The sequence below is a fragment of the Pseudophryne corroboree genome, chromosome 6 (genome assembly GCF_028390025.1).
Source record: "Pseudophryne corroboree isolate aPseCor3 chromosome 6, aPseCor3.hap2, whole genome shotgun sequence".
Lineage (NCBI taxonomy): Eukaryota > Metazoa > Chordata > Amphibia > Anura > Myobatrachidae > Pseudophryne > Pseudophryne corroboree.
The window spans coordinates 310,881,394-310,902,641 of record NC_086449.1 but is presented as its reverse complement, the minus strand read 5'-3'; the positions used below and the strand labels follow the sequence as shown (position 1 = coordinate 310,902,641).

The following is a 21,248-nucleotide window of genomic DNA, read 5'->3' as shown; positions in this document are numbered from 1 at the left end:
CGTAGTGTTCAGAGCATGGAGGCGCTACCAGGAGACAGGCCAGTACATCAGGAGACATGGAGGAGGCCGTAGGAGGGCAACAACCCAGCAGCAGGACCGCTACCTCCGCCGTTGTGCAAGGAGGAACAGGAGGAGCACTGCCAGAGCCCTGCAAAATGACCTCCAGCAAGCCAGAAATGTGCAGACTCCATGAGGGTGGTATGAGGGCACGACGTCCACAGGTGGGGGTTGTGCTTACAGCCCAACACCGTGCAGGACGTTTGGCATTTGCCAGAGAACACCAAGATTGGCAAATTCGCCACTGGCACCCTGTGCTCTTCACAGATGAAAGCAGGTTCTCACTGCGCACATGTGACAGACGTGACAGAGTCTGGAGACGCCAAGAAGAATGTTCTACTGCCTGCAACATCCTCCAGCATGACTGGTTTGGCAGTGGGTCAGTAATGGTGTGGGGTGGCATTTCTTTGGGGGGCTGCACAGCCCTAAATGTGCTCGCCAGAGGTAGCCTGACTGCCATTAGGTACCGAGATGAGATCATATGCTGGTCTCACAAGTTGGCCCTGGGTTCCTCCAATGCTAGACCTCATGTGGCTGGAGAGACCATGTGACCTCATGTTCCTGCAAGACGAAGGCATTAATGCTATGGACTGGCCCGCCCGTTCCCCAGACCTGAATCCAATTGAGCACACCTGGTACATTATGTCTTGCTCCATGCACCACAGACTGTCCAGGAGTTGGCGGATGCTTTAGTCCGGGTCTGGGAGGAGATCCCTCAGGAGACCATCCGCCACCTCATCAGGAGCATGCCCAGGCATTGTAGGGAGGTCATACAGGCATATGGAGGCCACACACACTACTGAGCCTCATTTTGACTTATTTTTTTTGAGCAGTATATATATATATATATATATATATATATATATATTTAAACCCAGTACATAATACAGCCAGCCTTGTGTTTTTATGTGCTTTGCTGCTGGCAGGCTGCACAGCCACAGATAGCCTAGGAGAGCTGGCAGAGCCTGAGACTGGGTGCTGGCTGCTGCCTCCACGCGCCGTCCTTCTTCTTCCCTGCAGCCTGCGCGCCCAGCCAATGACTGAGCTGCAGGCTGCTGCTCCTCAGATTATTGGACAGCCTTCCCTTTACAGGCACTGACTCCCAGCGTGCGGCCGCGGCGCCAGCCTTTTCAGTGCAGTGGAGACGGGAGCCAGAGCCGCCAGGGACAGCAATCGCTGAGCTGCCCTGCCACTGCGTGTGGTTCCGGCTCCCGGGATAGCACAAAACCGCAAACCGGAACAGAGATCCAATCTGCGGCGGCGCTGGGGGGCCCTTTAAAAAAAGGGGGCCAGGGGTACTTATCCCCGGGCCCCCACTCTGTGTGTGTGTGTGTGTGTGTGTGTGTGTCTATATGGGACAGTGGGGCAGATGTATTAAGCCTGGAGAAGGGATAAAGAAGTGATAAAGCAGTGATAAGTGGAAGGTGATAACGCGCCAGCCAATCAGCTCTTAACTGTCATTTTTCACATTCGTAATGATTGGCTGGTGCATTATCACCTTGCACTTATCACTTCTTTATCCCTTCTCCAGGTTACATCTGCTCCACTGTGTGTGCTGGGGGGCACCTGCTTATTTCATCAGCCCCGTATACCACAAGTTCTTGTGTCTATGGATTAGCCTGACTAGTATCTACATAGCTCAGACTCTGGAGGAGCATCCCAGGTGATGTTTGATTATATTTGCATACTGCTATTGAGCAAGTAACTCTAAGCGGTTTATGAGTGATTTATTTATTTTTTATTCTGGTTTTGAATAAATGTGACACCGACAGAGGTGGAATAAATTGTAAGAATTGGTCTAACTAACAAATATAAACTCGGACTCTGTGTGTGTGGTTTGTCTGTACTTTTAATATTGGAAAATAGAAATACAAATCTCTACAACCTCAGACAATCTCTGAAATTACGGACGCTTGGCAACTATTATACATAATTATGTTCTCACACAGTCATTGTGTGTTGTGTATTTTTGCAACGGGTAGTTACAATAGAACAGAGCGGGTGCTGTAACCTGCATTTTAGAGACTCACACTTCACTGAATCTATGGATCCATTCAAGTGCCCTATGGTGGAACTTCTATGTACAAAAATACTATTGTAGAAAAACATCAACATTTAATCAGGGTGAACTGGAGCATATGGGGATAAACAGGCATTTACAAACATTCCCCTCCAGTGTAATACTGCATTTCTTTACTACAAGGCACAGAGGCCTACAGGAGGAGGATGGGGCAGCCGTCACTATGGTAACAGCCTCATCCCCTCCCTCCACTCTCTAGTGTATTCTTCTCCCTTTCTCAGCTAAGGGGTTGCCGTTTTTGCCTACACAGGTTCCAGGGCAGTCACTAAGGGGTTTGTCCATGCTGCTTCCCGGGTTAATTAGTAGTCTCAGCGTGTGGCTGGGAAGCAGGCACACAAAAGAGCTGTTTGCTGCCTGAGAATCTGGAGCTTCCGCAGAGAGGGAGACACACCAAGGCACTGCAGAACAGGTAGGGGCATATGCAACTTGGCAAGGGATGCGATCTTGTACATGCACACCTTCAAAGGGCTGACCTTAGTAGAAAGAGATTTAAAGGGGTGTGGAACTAGCATGAAAGTAGAGTGAGACGGGAATCACACTGCTTGTAACGGAGGCTGGAGGATGGCCCCATTTGTTTGTATTGCAAGACGGGAGCTGGCTGGAATGTTTGTTTTGTATTGCTAGGCTTCGGCATATAATATATGTGATATACAGTATGTATCTCATATGTCTGGGAGTTCGGACAGTATCTTTCTGCATCATGAGCATTGTTTATTTTAATCTGTTGCTATGGGAAATTGAGGTTGCTTTTACAGGTACATTACATGATGTCCCAGTAAACATCTACGACTGCTAGATACTGGGGTTCAGCGATGGAAGTGGTTATTAGGACATCCCTGTCAGTAATAGGAGCTGTTCCTGGTCCTGAGCAAGGTGCAATGTGCTGGACACGTACAGGATCTGGCTGGCTGCTTCTGTCATCGTCATGTTGTAACTAATAATGTAACGATCTGAGCAACCCTGCTGTGTGTACAGCATCTTACACTTATTATGCAGACACACCTAGTACTTACCCCGAAGAGCTTACAATTCAGTAATGCCCATTCATCTCCAGTATTGACCACTTAAAACAGTTCATGTGCTGTATAACCTCTTAGCGGCATTTACTTTAGGTATGTTTATTGTTTACCCTATCGTATAAGATAGATAGATAGATAGATAGATAGATAGATAGATAGATAGATAGATAGATAGATATTTGTGTGTGTTTGTGCAAGCATATTCTGATTTTGCCATGTATTGTTTACACTTGGGCAAGCAGCGTTGTTTGGTGGTGTAATAAAAGATCAAGCTTTAAATAATATTTATAGCCATTAGCTGACCGTGTCATACATGTCTGTAAATACACTTTGTGCTGTAATGTTGTTACACCAGTGTTAGGTGTATTCATACTATAGATCTAAATATTGAAATGTAAAATATAAAAAGCTTACATGTTTTTGTCATAGTATGAATGTTAGTTATCCATACAAAGACTGCAGTCTGGTACTACAGAAAATGATTACTGATAATGATTGCATGGCAGTCCCTGGTCACAAAATACAAGTGTACAATCTAATAACTCTCATTCATTGCTAGTAAGCCTTGCTACTCTGATTTTTAACTGTATGGTTCTCCATGGAGACTTGCTACATGGATGACAAATTATTCCATTAAACTGTCATCGTTAGGTCAGCAGCCACCATACTTCATTCACTTGTTCTGCTGGTCACTCACTTGCCGCTTATGAGCTAATTCAGTAGCTACATTTACATAGCAAATGCCCCCCTGTGTTTGTTGTAATGCTCTTTCTCTGCTATTCAGTCTAATGCAGTCTTAATATGCAGAGTCCCATCATCATTTTCTATTATGTTTTTTGCACTTACATTTTGTTCTATGAAAGGCATGCATGACATCTCACAGACTGACACACTACTGAACATCTTCCATTATGCTTCATTTTCTTCTTTTTGTCTGGAACTTATGATCTGTTGACAATATAAAGAGAATAGTTCCAGCATTCTGTATACATTAATGCTATCTGGAATGATGCACTACTCATCAGCCTATAAGCTATATTTAATGTGTTTTATTAATTTGGTTTTGCTCATTTTGGCTCAATTTAATATGATTACAGTGGCATACATTATAATTATTATTTATATTTATTAATAATTTATCATATATTGCACACTTATTACACAGCACTTTACAGACAATATTTAATCATTCACATCAGTCCCTGCCGTGGTGAAGCTTGCAATCTATATTCCCTACCACATGTACACACTAGGGTTAATTTTAGCCAGAAGCAACTTAGCTGACTGTATATTTTTTGGTATCTAATGAAACTGGTGTACTTGGAGAAAGTCCACGCAAACCTATGGGAAACATACAAACTCCACACATATACGGGCATGGTTGTTATTAAACTCATGACCACAGTGCTGTCAGGCAGCAAGGGTGTCCATTCCACCACTATTATGCCCAAGCATGTACATTTATCTATATATTTTATTGGTCATTGATTTATCTATGTTTTACAAATAAGGCATTAACTAATCTTGCCTGCTATGACCAAGGAGTTTAATATTTTTCAAGTGTGACAGCAGAGGAGTGGTGAGGAAAAAGTTCTGCCATCTTTCTTCACCATACATGAGCATCCATTTAAGGATTTGTACTTCGTAATCAGTCCTATAAAGACAAAAAATAATGCAAAAATCTCAAGGCCCTCCGTGGACCATACATCTACCTGGTAATTCCCCCATCCCAAGGTACCAAATCTTACATGCTAAAAATCCTCAACTTGCTGATTCTGATCATTTTTAAAAAGGACTCAGCGAATCGAAGATTTCCAACTTCTTGGAGTTTGCTGATGACCCAACTCACGTATTGGCAAAACAGTGAATTTTTGCATTTAATTGCAGATGTATGAGCCCCTTAGCAGTATGGCTTTATGTGGTAAGACTGGAAGATTTGTTGCAATGAGAAATAATTATCTTGATTGGTTCATAGTGGCAGGTGGTTGGACTTCTGTACCTTGTAGATACATGGGGCTTCAGTCAGAGTTGGAGATTGCCCATTTGTGTGTTGTAAATATTACTTATTTTCGTACTGCGCTAGCATACGTAATACGTAATATGCATGCGTAATAAGATTTGAGTGTATCTTAGAGAGGCAGAGCAGGAATGGGTGTTAGTTAAGTTCAGATAGGGCATGTACATGTAAGTATAGCATGCCCCATAAAGATGCAACATACTGTAATGATACTTATCTATAGATGAACTACTTATCCATTGATTAACTTCTTGGGAGGTGTATCTTTTGGTGGCACCGAAGTCCTGGTGTAAATATATGTTGTTGTGGTGATGATGATGATGATGACACCAAGAGCACAATGGAGCAGCTAATATATATCAACCCTCCAGCTGACAGTATTTCTTTCCTTAGTGATCTTTATTCAATGCTCATTCTGCAATAGTGGGAGACGCGTCACCTTAAGAAAAATGTTTCCTAGGTGATAATGCAACTTTAATAAATATTTTATTTGGAAAATACAACTTTCTCATTTAGTACCAACAATGCCAAGACACTGTTCTCTCTTGTATGTACTCCTGCAGTAGAAATAATGATGTGTTCAGAGTTGATTATTTGGTATATGTATTCTGAGATGTGTACGACTGAAGATACACATGTTGTAAGTCCACAGTTTTTGCAACAGAATTTTTTCTGCTTTTCTTTGTGGCACAAACTGTAAATTAATGACATATGTTATTAAGACCACTGAGAATAGTGAAAAAGCTGAAATATTGTATGTATAAAATAACTCATACTAGACACATTGAACTAGTAGTTGCATTAGAACTGGGAATTAATAGGTCATTATATTTTGAGGTTATTTTCCGTTATTGACAAGAAAAATCACGGGTGGAAGTGGAACAGTGCATTGTGCATTGACATAGCCAGGGCTTAAAGTGGTCCTGGAGAGGTGGAAGAACTAATTTACCCTGCAACCTACCCCCCCTTCCCCTTCTCTCACAGTAAGAGGGGCCAGTGCTAGTGTTTTCGGCAGCCACTACAAACTATAAATTTGTGCCCTACTTCCCATACTTTATAAAGGGACATTGAGCTCACAAAAATGCAGCATAGTCACATAATAGCACCCTCAATTCAAATTACACCACACAGTAGCACAATCTTATTCACATTACACCACATGTAGTGCCCCTGATTCATATTACACCACATAGTAATGCCCCTCTATGTATGTTATGCCACACAGTAGTGCCCCTTATACACAATTCCCACAAAAATAGTGCCCCTTACACATAATGCCCACATTTGTAGTGCCCCTTACACATAATGACCACAGTAGTGCAACTTATACACAAAATGCCCACAGTTGTAGTGCTGCTTATATACAGAATGCCCACAGTAGTAGTGCTCCTTACACATAATGCCCATAATAGTAGTGCCTCTTACACATAATGACCACAGTAGTGCCTCTTATACACATAATGCCCACAGTAGTTCCCCTTATACACATCTCTGCCTCTTGTCTCTCCAGCAGCTCACTGCCTGTGTCCCTCCAGCGGCTCCATGCCCTGTATCCCTCCAGCAGCTTCCCCACCTCTCTTTTCCCCCAGCTCCCTCTCATCTTGTCTTCAAGATGCACAGAGCCTGCTCCTCTTCATGGCTCCTCTTCACTTCAGCAGTGGTGACAGCATGACATCACATATGTTGTGCTGGAAAAGGAATCCACTGGGAACGGAGGAGTGGATGAATACTGTCCAACAGACACAGCATGTGTGAGTACCATGAGGGGTGTGCTGTAAATGGAGGAGTACCATGGGGCCACCAGGACCTGAGGAAGGGGGGGTGGGGTGGATGCAGCTCATCAGTAACATTAGCGCCGCCTGCATCATCTATTGATGTAGGTGATGAGTCAAGTTTTTCTGTTGGAATTACTGTGCAGAGCAATAGAGGTGGTGGAACTAGTTCCCTCTATCATTATATGTGGTGGAACTCAGTTCCTCCTATGTCCCCCCCCCACTTTAACTCCTGGACAGAGCAAAATGTAATTAGCTGGTGATGCCGTTATACTGTAGGCTCATGTGCACAGTAGAGCAGGGGCCTCTTCAGAGTGTTTATGGCTAGCACATAGGCAGTAGGCACATGTGCCAGCCATACTTGCTTAGAAGTTCCAACCACACTTGGTTAGAAGTCCCAGCTCTGCTCTTTTTAATTTTATTGTTCAAACTTGTTATGACTTGTCCATTACAGATCTGTTTAAATGTAAGTAATAAAACCTACATGCAATCAGCAAAAATTACTACTACTACTACTACTACTACTACTACAACGACAGTGTGCTGTTAAAGGCTGAATTGCTTTGGGAATAAGTCAAAATATATGTGAAGTTCAGCATGTTCCTTGATTTTTGTTTAAATACTGTTATTCATATGCCAACCTGCTGCTAAATTCTCTGGAGTCGGGTCTGTGTAAGTGTGCATTCCAAGGGATAACAGCCCTAGTTTAGATTATTAGAATGCCTGAAGTCATCTTGGAGTTTTCATCTTTAGTGATTTCCAACATCCTAGCAATTTATTCTGGCAGGTACATTATCGTATACAGTATGTAAGTACCCTTTGCATAAGCTGATACCTTGTGATAGAAGTAGCATGGTTATGCTGCTATTATAATACTAGGCTTACAGAAAACATTCTACAACATACTGAAGTGATGCAAATACAGTATAATAGTAGCACTGCTCACTTATAATATAACTAATTTGCAAGATACTGTCACAGCATAAACTGTGCTACTGTATGTAATATACGTAAGTTAAACAAACTGTACTGCAAATAAAACAGGACCCCATTCATTTTACTCTCAAGAATTTCATGTTTGCAAGGTAATTCTCAACAACACTAACATTGGCTTAATTGAATGTGCTTTAATATACATTTGCATTTAGTTTTATATAGAAAGTACATTTCTTAACCTCTCAGATACCAAACCATTTTCTTGATGGCCATCTGGCAAGCATCTATTTTGTGCCATGTAATACATTTTGCAACATTGTAACAGTTTTCCCTCCTAATGCATACTGTACAGCTGTGTTTCCCAAAGTGGGCTATACTACCCCCTGGGGGGTGCTGGAACGATCCAGGGGTGCAGTAGGAGCCTTGGGAGCAATTGGGGGGGGGGGGGGGGGGCATTAAATAAGAATACGGGGGTGGTGGAAGGCTATCTGTAGTCAGTCCCAGGTCATGCAGTGAGATCAGATGTGCTGCTTGTGGGACACTTCCTCCCCTGCTCTCTCATGCTGCATGGTGAGTGGAGGATGTGTTCCAAGTGTGCACAGACATACCATTATCTCGGCACCTGCTGCTGCATGCTGAGTGTGGTGCTGCGCTGTTCCACTCCGCTCCTCCTCCCTCTAATGCAAGGGTGGGCTCAGCCGAGCTATATCTGCCACCTGGGCTGGTGGCATATTGGACCACCTCAGATTGGTGGCATGCAGCTGCACAGTGCGGCAGAGCCAATACGGCAGCCTAAGGGTTCTACTCCACACACCATAGCCTGGCCAGCTCCGGCTTAAGCGCTGTGGCTGTCAATGCTGTCATTGGATAGGAACCAGGAATAGGAGCCTGAAAAAAAGAAGAAGACACCCTGTGAGAGCAATAACTGTAAGGTAAGTTTTTGTCCTGAGAAAGGCTGACTCATGTGTCATTGCTGCAAGCATTCGCTGGTGCCTATTTGTACGTATATAGAACAAAAGTTTTGATTTGTATTTCCTTCATCATATTTAGTGGAATGTGGGTTCAGTGCGATCACAAATCTGATAACTAAAAGAAAAAACCCAAATCACAGTGATTTAAGAATGCTGCTGAAAAAAATAGAGCCAAACATTAATAAATTGGTAGCAGCGCACTCAGTTCATTCTTTTCATTAGGATTCTTTTTAATGTTATTTGTAATTTAATATTATCCTTAATTATCTTCATTTTCTGTGTGTAATGCGAATGTTACTATGGTTTATAAAAAAAACATTTTTTTTTATAATTTCACGCTTCAAGTTGTCTTACTTACAACAATATCTTTCTTTACTATATTGTAGGACGTAGGTAGAAATATAGGTGGTCATTCCGAGTTGATCGCAGCCAGCAACTTTTAGCTGATGCTGTGATCAACTAGTCCACGCCTATGGGGGGAGTGTATTTTAGCTTAGCAGGGCTGCGATCGCTTTTGCAGCGCGGCTAAGCTAAAGAAAATTTCAAGCAAAAGAAGACTAGGCCTGGACATACCCTGTGCGACGATCTCTGCGATGCTGGAGCGGGCTTTGACATCAGACATCCGCCCTCCGTTCTGCTGGACACGCCTGCATTTTCTTCTCCACTCCCCGAAAACGGTATCCAATGGTCCTGTTCCGCCTAGGTACGCCATCTTTCTGTCAATCTTCTTTGCGGTTGGCTCTGCGACCGCTTCCTTCGTAGGACGCAACGTAACCCGGCGACCTCTGTCACCGGGCAACATCGCACACGTGCAGTGCGGCCGCCGTGCATGCGCATTCTGAACCCGTTCGCACTGCAGCGACAAACCGCTGCATGCAAATGGGTCGGAATGACCCCATAGATACATAAAAGAACACAATTATTTTTCTGAAAAAGGGGGCGGTTGGCAGGGCCCTCTTTTCGTATGGGCTCAATGGGCTCTTGCCCAAGGGCCCCAGGAGTATAAAGGGCCTAGGCTGATAGCTGAGGGTCTCCTCTTTCCAGGGGTACCAGATTTTTGAAAATCGGCCCTGGGGAACCGGAGATATCTGACTTGAAAGCAGTGGTCCCCATCCAAGCCTGTTAATTGCTCTTCCCAGCCAAATATCTTCGATTCTGTCTGACTTAGAGTTTTTCTGAGGGTATACTCCAAAAACTGGGACTCTCCCCCTTTCGGTGGACACTGGCAGCTTGTCTCTACTACGCCCAGAACCAGAGATATCAGCCTTCCAGCAGCTGGTCCCTGCTCACGCTCCACATGCCAAATATGCAGTTTTATATTTTCGTTGGTGGATTGATCTGGCTCCTGAACTCTGGTCCCCAGTACTCTATTTTTTTTATCCCATTCAAATCTAAGAAATATATTTTCAGGAACTTGAAATATCTGCAGTCAAGCAAGCTGCCCTCCCACTGGAAAATGATAGATATTAAGTCCACTCCACAATCCATTCCTCCCCTACGTATTAAACACCCCCTACCACCCTGGAAGTCATGTACCAGGGCTTCTTCATTCAGCCCAATGCCCCCTTCTACAGTTTAGCCCCATCTGTGCAGTAAAGGAGTAATTAGCAGAAATTACTCCAGGTCCTACATGCTGAGCGAAAGATAGAACATCCCCTACCACCCGTGGGACATCAAAGCTGCCGCTGATAACACCCCCCAACCCTACCGCTGGAGGATGGGTAGGGGGCCCAGTGCATTGCTGTGCCCAGGGGCCTACACTGCTGTTAAGACGGCGCTGGCGGTTGGCCAAATAAGTTTGGGAACCTCTGCTGTACAGCATTAGGTGGGAGAAGAATAAAGTGCAAATATGTATAGGTCTTTGGACTACTAAAGGAGATATGCATCTGTTAGAAAAACCCAGTGGCTGAGCTACTGTGGTAATGAAGATGGAAAAGTTAATGTCACCTCTGTGCCCATGGGGTATAGTTGTCTTGCACCATATGGATGAACATCTCACACTATACTGAGTACTGTCTTCACTGGACTTCCCAATAACAGTAGCTGGAGGGGTTCAGTTTTTATACTGAATGTGCATAATGTGAAAACACTTCTGCACTTCAAATCACTGTAGCTTTATCAGTTACAGTATAACGTCTAGGGTTTCTGTGCAACAGCCCGAGAGATTCACTTCTACCTTGCTCATATTAAGCAAGAATTGTTAGATACAGTTTCTTCAGTCTGTTCTTGATTTCATTGGATGGGTTGCAATGACTGCATCTAAGAAATCCAATTTACTAAAATCATATTTAGTATACAGTATCCACACTATCCAATAATCAGCCCGGTAATTGGATAGTGTGTACCTAGCTTAAGAGTAACTTGCAGCTTTTTGCTCCCCCTCCAAAACATCCCCCGTAATTTAGTGCACCGATGTGTCCTCATACATCATTGCTGCAATCGTGCATCATTTCCTATCCCATGAGACTCTGCTAGCGTCAGTCGTCTTTTTTACTAATTGTTTTGTCAATAATGTGTCTTAGTAGCATGTCAATGCAAGTATATCTGTGTGCGACTGAGTCTCTGAATCTGTATACGAACTGCAACAATGTAGCACACACAGATATACAATTTTACCTCAGCACAGTCTGTGAAGCCAGATGCAGTCTGTGAGACTGCACTGGCTTCACTGAGACTGACAGTGACTTCCTATTGGAAGTCCTACCTGCCAGTCACAGAAACACAGGGCAGTCCCATTGAGAGGTGTTTCCTCCCTCTGAGACTGCCAGACCGGGCTGTGAAAAGCCCTGTAGGAAGCCACTCTCTGCCTTTTGGGAAGCCCCAGGCGGCTTCTATAGGCTACAGCCGATGCAGCTCATAGAAGTCGTGAGTTTGCGCATGCGTAGTTCCATCGCCGCTACGGAGCTTGTGCCGGTCCTGGCATCTGTGCATGACATTGTACACTACAGATGCTGGGACCTGGCCAGCCGGCTGGCGGCGGTGGGTACAAGGGAGCAGGGACCCGGTAGCAGGAACAAGGGATCCGGCAGCACGACCAGCGGCAGCTCCGCTCCTTCACGAAGGTAGGAATTGCCACTGGCAGAGGCGTAACTAGGGTTTTTGGAGCCCAGGGCAAGATCAATAATGGCGCCCCCCCCCCCCCCCAAAAAAAAAAAAATAATAATAATAATTTTCGCGCTCCAGAAAAGGGGCGTGGTCACTCAAAAGGGGCGTGTCCTTCAGTGTAGTAGGACCCCTTATACTATCTAGTACTGGTGCCCCTTTCACATTATAGCACACGGTATGAGCCGAAATTCACATTATAGCACACAGTATGAGCCGAAATTCACATTGCCCCACACGGCATGAGCCGAAATTCACATTATAGCACACAGTATGAGCCGAAATTCACATTACCCCACATGGTATGAGCCAAAATTCACATTATAGCACACGGTTTGAGCCGAAATTCACATTATAGCACACGGTATGAGCCAAAATTCACATTACTCCACATTGTATGAGCCAAAATTCACATTTCCCCACATGGTATGAGCAGAAATTCACATTACAGCACACGGTATGAGCCGAAATTCACATTACAGCACACGGAATGAGCCAAAATTCACATTACCCCACATAGTATGAGCCGAAATTCACATTATAGCACACGGTATTAGCCAAAATTCACGTTACAGCACATGATATGAGCCAAAATTCCCATTATAGAGTTAGGGGATCCTACCCCCAGAATTAACATGGCCTGTGGGGCACTATGATGAGGGGAGCCCACCCCCTTAATAGACTAATTGCAGAGTTTAGCAGCGGAAGGGCTGCAGCGGTTTCTCACCCCAAGCTGCGGCGCTTCTGCCACCTCCGACACTCCACATCTTCGGCACCACCCGGGATGCAGAGCACCGCACCGGGTATGCACCCTTTTCAGTGTGGCCTGCTGCACTCCGAAGGGGTTCTTGTTTCATGCTGCAGGATCCCGATGTGCGCCTTCCTCCCCGCTGTTACTGTCACGGTAAGCATTAGTATCGTTTACCGCAGAGGCCATTTTCTGAGGCATATGTGTTAAACCTCAGGAACTGAGATGCCCTTCTCACCATACAGCTGTGTGGCCGAGCCGGGCGGGGGGACAGCCAGCAGCAGCATGCCGGATATCAGCAGCAGAGGGTGCGGGCTGTACATACTTGAGGCAGCTGGATATTCAACAGTGCTGAAAGCCTCCGGAGCCCGCACCCCCGGAGCTGCAGTACACCGGCAAAGGACACCCATCCCCCGAACCCTGCGTAGCCCAAAGCCGGAGATCAGCAGCATGTTGAACGCGGAAGCAGAAGCTGCTTATTGCCGGTCAGCATGCTGCTGATCTCCGGCTTTGGGCTCCACATGTGCATTACAGCCCCCACCCTCGGCTGCTGATATCCGGCATGCTGCCCCTGCTGCTGGCTTTCCACCCGCCCGGCTCGCCCACCCAGCTGGATGGTGAGTGAGAAGGGCATCTCAGTGCCCGTGGTTTAATACATATCTCTCTTCGGTAAATGGCCATTAGTACATCCCACACACACTGATTACACACACACAGACTGGCCACCCCCAAATCCTACACACACCCACTCAGACTACACACACACACATTCTCATACTTTCCTCTCCCCCACACACACACTGGACTGCAAAAATTTACACACACTGACACTGTTCCACACACACACAATTAACACACTCACACTGTCCCACACACACAATTAACACACACGCACACTGTCCCACACACCAGTGGCGTGCGGTGAGGTCAGTGGCGTGCGGTGAGGCACTACAGCTATAATGTCTGCCGAATCCTGTCGATGAACCCTACCGCCACCGAGCCAATGCCCGCCACTGCCTCTGAGCCGATGCCCGCTGCCACCACCAATGGCTTACAAACTCGCCCACCATCAACTGACCCAGCCCTCCGCCACTAATTTGCAACTCAGTCCAAAGTCGCCAATGCCCGCTGCATGCCTGCTCATCATACTTATGATATATTGTACATTTTTATAGAAAAAAATAATAATCAGTGTTTGGGACTGGGAAGGGAGTGGGAGGAGGACATGAATGCAATTTTGTTGTCCAGGGTTTCCATTAACTTAATGGAGAAGGGTCTGAATGGGTTAAAAATGTAAAAAAAAACTGCGTGAGGTCCCCCTCCTAAGTATAACCAGCCTCGGGCCCTTTGAGCCGGTCCTGGTTGTTTAAATACTGGGAAAAAATTGGACAGGGGTTCCCCGTATTTAGACAACCAGCATCGGGCTCTTAGTCCGGTCCTGGTTCCAAAAATACTGGGGACAAAAGATGTAGGGGTCCCCCCGTATTTTTAAAACCAGCACCGGGCTCCACTAGCCAGGGACATAATGCCACAGCCGGGGGACACATTTATGTAGGTCCCTGCGGCCGTGGCATTACCCCCCCAACTAGTCACCACTGGCCGGGGTTCCCTGGAGGAGTGGGGACCCCTTAAATCAAGGGGTCACCCCCCCTCCAGGCACCCAAGGGCCAGGGGTGAAGCCCGAGGCTGTCCCCCCCATCCGTGGGCTGTGGGTGGGAGGCTGATAGCCATGCAAGTAAAAAAAGAATATTGTTTTTTGTTGTGGAACTACAAGGCCCAGAAAGCCTCCCCCGCTTGCTGGTACTTGGAGAACCTCAAGTACCAACATGCAGGGAAATAACAGGCCCGCCGGTACCTGTAGTTCTACAACAGAAAAAATACCCAAATAAAAACACAACTCACACACCGTGACAGTAAAAATTTATTAAAGCACACTGACACACTCACACATACTTATCTATATCCCACGCCGGTCACGTCCACTTGTCCAGTAGAATCCAATAGGGGTAGCTGTAAAAATGAGAGACACATTACTTACCTACATCCCACGCCGGTCACGTCCACTTGTCCAGTAGAATCCAGTAGGGGAATCTGTAAAAATGAGAGACAGATTACTTACCTACATCCCACGCCGGTCACGTCCACTTGTCCAGTAGAATCCAGTAGGGGAATCTGTAAAAATGAGAGACAGATTACTTACCTACATCCCACGCCAGTCACGTCCACTTGTCCAGTAGAATCCAATAGGGGTACCTGTAAAAATGAGAGACAGATTACTTACCTACATCCCACGCTGGTCACGTCCACTTGTCCAGTAGAATCCAGTAGGGGAATCTGTAAAATGAGAGACAGGTTACTTACCTACATCCCACGCCGATCACGTCCACTTGTCCAGTAGAATCCAATAGAGGTACCTGTAAAAATGAGAGACAGATTACTTACCTACATCCCACGCCGGTCACGTCCACTTGTCCAGTAGAATCCAATAGCGTTACCTGTAAAAATGAGAGACAGATTACTTACCTACATCCCACGCCGGTCACGTCCACTTGTCCAGTAGAATCCAGTAGGGGAATCTGTAAACATGAGAGACAGATTACTTACCTACATCCCACGCCGGTCACGTTCACTTGTCCAGTAGAATCCAATAGGGGTACCTGTAAAAATGAGAGACAGATTACTTACCTACATCCCACGCCGGTCACGTCCACTTGTCCAGTAGAATCCAATAGGGGTACCTGTAAAAATGAGAGAGATTACTTACCTACATCCCACGCCGGTCACGTCCACTTGTCCAGTAGAATCCAATAGGGGTACCTGTAAAAATAAGAGACAGATTACTTACCTACATCCCACGCCGATCACGTCCACTTGTCCAGTAGAATTCAATAGGGGTACCTGTAAAAATTAAAATGATACTTACAAACTGCAATCCACAGGAGGAGAGAGAGAGAGAGAGAGAGAGAGAGAGAGAGAGGGGGGGGGGAGAGAGACTAACCTGCTGCTGGGGAGACCGGCACACACTGCAGGGCCACGACGGGAGGACGGAGCCGGCGGAGGAGGGGGAGAGCCGCACACCGCCGCTCCTGTCAGCGGCAGCGGAGGAGGATGGGGCGCACACTACAGACGCCAATAACCGCCGGGACAATTAACACACACACACACAATTAACACACACGCACGCACACTGTCCCACACACACAAATAACACACACGCACACTGTCCCACACACAATTAACAAACACGCACTGTCCCACACACACACAACACACTCACACTGTCCCACACACACACACACAATTAACACACACGCACACTGTCCCACACACACACAATTAACACACACTGTCCCACACACACACAATTGATACACACGCACACTGTCCCACACACACACAATTAACACTCACGCACACTGTCCCACACACACACAATTAACACACACTCAAACTGTCCCACACACACACAATTAACACATTCACACTGTCCCACACACACACAATTAACACACTCACACTGTCCCACACATACACAATGAACACACACGCACACTGTCCCACACACACACAATTAACACGCACTCAAAACTGTCCCACACACACAATTAACACACTCACACTGTCACACACACACAATTAACAAACACGCACTGTCCCACACACACAATTAACACACTCACACTGTCCCACACACACACACAATTAACACACACACACTGTCACACACACAATTAACAAACACGCACTGTCCCACACACACAATTAACACACTCACACTGTCCCACACACACACACAATTAACACACACACACTGTCCCACACACACACAATTAACACACGCACACTGTCCCACACACACAAACACACACACAATTTACACACACTCAAACTGTCCCACACACACAATTAACACACTCACACTGTCCCACACACAATGTCCCACACACAACACACACGCACACTGTCTGACACACACACACACAAAAAATGTCCCGCACCCCCTTCCCGCTCACCTGCACTCACTGCTGTTCAGGGCAGGGGCCGCACGCCCCCCCGAGGTCGCGCACGCGCATGCGCGCACCTCCGCGGTCGCGATCGCGCATGCGATCGCGTACACACAGTCACTTTGCAGGGGGGAGTAGGGGGAGGCTCCTGGCTGCCGCTGCCTGTCTATTGTGACAGGCACAGCAGCCGGGGAGACAGGGAAAGCGCCGCGGGTAGCGCCGGCGGAATCCCTGAAGCATGGGGCGAGTGGGCCGTGCAGGTGCCGGTGGCGCCCCCCTCTGTTGGGGCTGCCATGGCGCCCAGGGCACGTGCCCTGCTCGCCCCGTGCTAGATACGCCTCTGGCCACTGGTCACATGTCAGTCTCAGGATGTGTCCTAGTTTCACTGCGTTGCGACTAAGATGTATTTTTCGTCAAAACAAAGACGCTTGATTCTAGCAGTGTTGCACGGGACCTGTTAGCTCACTCGCATTGTGCATCTTAAGCTGTGTCGCGTATTGAGGCTAGATGTATAAGAAAACATCTGTACCACGATTTCACAGTATATCAGTAGAGCATGTCTTACGGAATGTGTACCGTAATGTTTGGGTGTGCAGGGACAGATATGAATGACAAATATTAGCAATACAGCGATGTATAATACGTTGGTGTGAAGTGAATAAACACAAAGTAACATTACAAAAATAACAAATAACAAATGATGCAGTCTTTGGTATTTCTTACAGTTTTAGAATTTGAGAATGGTTGCTTATTTAATCCTGGGAACAGTTTTACAGTTTGGGGCTGGGTTAGGTTTATGGTTATGCTTGGCTGGTGCAGGATTCAATTGGGACTAATGTGAAATTGAGCCTTGTCATCCCTTTTTTGAAAAAGAGTATTTTTTCTTGCTCCTTGGGGGCCATAGGGTAATGCCCATTTTATTAAAATGGTCCACCCAATATCATGGCCTACTTTGTCTTTAGTTATACCACAAGACATGCTAATACTTGTATATGTTCAGGATCAGTTGTAAAACAAATAATAAAGAATGAGGAATCCATACTTTTAAATCAATATTGTCGCCAGAACAGATGGTATTAAATTAGGCATGTGTCAATGCATTTCAAGTAGCCAGACCCTATTTTATTTCCAGAGTCTATAGCCATAGAGAAGCTCTACAGAAATCTTATCCATAAGCCCTTCTATGAGGTGAATTACAGCAGATGATCAAATAAGAATTTGGGAAATTCTGTAAAGTAAATCTATTCTATACTTAAGTGACCAGATATAAATACGAGTAAAGCAGTATAAAAGATAAATTAGATAAATAATAATAATAATAGAAATTATGTCTGACTACACATTTTGGCTTCATTTGACTTGTATATGAAATCAAAAGGATATAGAGAAATATACATTTATAACAATGTTTATTGTTAACTATTCTATTTGCTCTATATTAAAATATATATGATATATATGCATTTCTACTTAAAGATAATGAAACTTGACATTAGAATGATGCTTAGTGGCAATAACTAACTTTTGCTGCTTCAGTGACAATCTGTCTCAGTGTGCGATTTAGAGATAAAACAATTAGTGAAAGTCTACAGTGGTAGTCGGTAGAGTAGGGATCATGGAGTATGGAATAAGATGGAACTAGGGAGAAAGCCATTCAACCACAGGCTGGACCAGTCAGGTTGACCCGGCAATAGCCCTGGTCAAAAGCTCGGTGTAAAAGGGGTATTAGAGAGTGAATGTCGACAAGATATCAGATACAAGATAGATGAGGATACAACCAACACAATTCCTCAGATAAAGCGGACTCTTTTAAAAGGTTTTTTTATTTATTTATTAGGGGAGATATGAACAATGGAGTATGGGACTCAGGGTCATCATCAATTAGGTCGACACCCATTGGTTGACAGTGGCTAGGTCAACACTAGAAGTAGGCTGACACGGCCATTAGGTCAACATGAGCAAGGTCGACATAAGTTTTTTATGTTTTTTTTGGTGTCGTTTTCTCTGTCAAGTGACCTGGAACCCCAGTTAGTGCACCGTGTCCCCCTGCATTGCTCGCTTCACTCACCATGCTGCGGGCAAGGTTCCTCACTCCACTGCTGCTGCGCTCTGCACAGGTTACCGTTCCCGATCGTAGTCCACGTGGATCGTAAAGTATGAAAAAGTCCGTCCCCACCCAAAAATTTGAAAACTCATGTCGACCTTTTTCATGTCGACATTGTTCATGTCGACATAATGGCTGTGTCGACATATTTATAGCGTCGACCTAGCCACTGTCGACCAATGGGTGTCGACTTAATGGGTGTCGACCTAATTGGTGTCAACCCAGAGTCCGGATACCAAACAATGATAGGGTTCATTAGGTGGGGTAGGGCACAATGAATTATGTGTTAGGTTGCAAAAGATTAAATACAAATGGTGTACTTAATAAAAAAAAATAAGGATGTAGAAATTTACAACTATATACTGTAATAAGGTAAAATCTTATTTATTAGTAGCTTACTCATCCAGTGTTAATAGTAGTAGTCAACTCAAAAATAGGTTTCTATAATTATCTGTTATAGCCAGTCCAAACTAAGGGGCAGATGTACTAAGCCTTGGAGATTGATAAAGTGGAGAGAGATAAACTGCCAACCAATCAGCTCCTACCTGTCATTTTACAATCACACCATGTAACATGGCAGTCAGCAGCTAATTGGCTGGTACTTAATCTTTCTTTACTTAATCTCTCTCCAAAGTGTAGTGCATCTTGCCTAAGTATCTTATGGTTACCTATCATGTATGTTCATCTGTTTTTTAATAGCTGTCTTTCAGCAGTCTGTAAAATGCAGTTGAATGCTCATTCACCGAGGAAAAGTTACCTTGTTGTGTTATCTGAACAGGTTTTCTTAAATCTCAGTACCTTTATATGTTTTACCTGAGTATTCGGAGGTCCCCACACACTGATTCAGTAAGAAAAAGTAACCCTAGTGTGGACATGTACATGAGTTTAGGGCAGACTAGATGGGCCAAGTTGTTCTTATCTGCCGTCAAATTCTCTGATTCTAAATAAATGAAATAGTGAAAAAATGTAAACTTTTGGTTCTTCATCACAAAATAGCGGGTCTTCCCAGTGTCAGTCTGAAGCATGGAGGGCCCACTGGGGGAATGCAGTGGTAGGGGACCATATTTAAAGAGTGTGGACATTTACCACAGGGTAAGACCAGCCTGCACAGAGGCTTTGACAGTTATTAGAGACCATGTATCTGACCCTCTAATAGAGTAACAATGTATTATTTGAGTTCACTATCTGGAACCTGACATTAGGGGAGGGGTGAGTCCTCAGGCAGTGGGGCCTACCAGGAACTTCCCCCGTATCCCTGTGTGCCAGTCCAACCTTCCACTTATTGCATAACTGACGCAATCACTTGCTTTGATGAACTAATACATATCTGTCAAAATTTAGACGTGCAAAATCCAGACAAAATGAGCCTGGTCCCAATCTGTCCAAACTCTGCCCCTATCCATTACTTATGTCTGTCCAATTTAGTTGGAATAAAATTCACTAACAAAATCTCCACACCTGGTTTGACAAAATAGAGATAAATACGTTTATGTCAATGTGGTGGTAATTCTAGCTTAAGCAAATCATCCCTGAATACATGATTATAAAAAGACAGCTGGTAAATTACAGTTCATTTAAAAGTAAGATTTAAACCAAGAGTTTGTTGTAAATTTAGTAAAGTTTATTGATTTTCATGCAGTCAAACAAAATAGGTGGTTGACCTACTAATGGAAAGGGGGAGGGAGAAAGGAAGGAAATCAGTAAGTTGGTGAACTTAATAATAGCTGTTGTTCTTCTCTTATCCACCAGCCAGAGGTACCAGGAGGGGCCCAGTGTCACTTATCATTGTGCTGGGTATCTCTGGGTCCCCCCCCCTTCACTAGAGGACCAGGCCTGATTGTAGATTTTATATATTCATTTATTATAAACTACTGACAGACGAGAGCTTAAACAACATACGTTTTCAGTATCACACCTTTCAGACCCATCTGATTTTCTGGTAGGAGTTTCGTAGCTTTTGCGTCAGTTTGATAGATATCTCTTCTTTTTTACAATGTACAAATTGAGGTGACAATATCTAATATAGCATTTAGAAAACCAGCGGTATTTCAGCATTTTTTTGACCTTCCTCCAATAGGTTAGCACTCCTGTTAAAGCAAAGGAGGTCCTCTTAATGCTGGATTCGGTTGATGTTTGTGCTGTCCTGTTGTAGATGGACCATAGCAGGTCCTTTGGTAGAAATTCCAGGACGTCTCCTACAATGGTAGTAGTGGCTCCCAATATTGGACTTCCAGGCAAATCACAGTTTGACAAAGCTGCTGAAGCAGTGAAACGCGTTGGTTATAAGCCTGGGACAACCAAAACAACTGTGACATCAGCCAAATCCAGCACTAAGAGGACCTCCATTGCTTTAACAGGAGTGCTAACCTATTGGAGGACTAACCCTTTGCAAGGAACTGGTAATATGTGCAACTAACTATCTCACTAGGACTGAGGCA

At 44.9% G+C, this 21,248-nt stretch overlaps 1 protein-coding gene across 6 annotated transcripts in view; it reads left to right on the top strand.

The window, feature by feature from the left end:
• The first annotated feature begins 2,280 nt into the window (after positions 1-2,280).
• The window catches only part of APBA2 (amyloid beta precursor protein binding family A member 2), a 645,362-nt gene continuing 626,394 nt past the window's right edge, over positions 2,281-21,248 (top strand). For 5 of the 6 annotated variants that reach the window (XM_063926236.1, XM_063926237.1, XM_063926233.1 and 2 more), the window contains exon 1: positions 2,281-2,546. The gene's annotated coding sequence lies outside the window, so the exon portion shown is untranslated. The remainder of the gene's footprint in view (positions 2,547-21,248) is intronic. The other variant, XM_063926238.1, reaches the window with a different exon arrangement.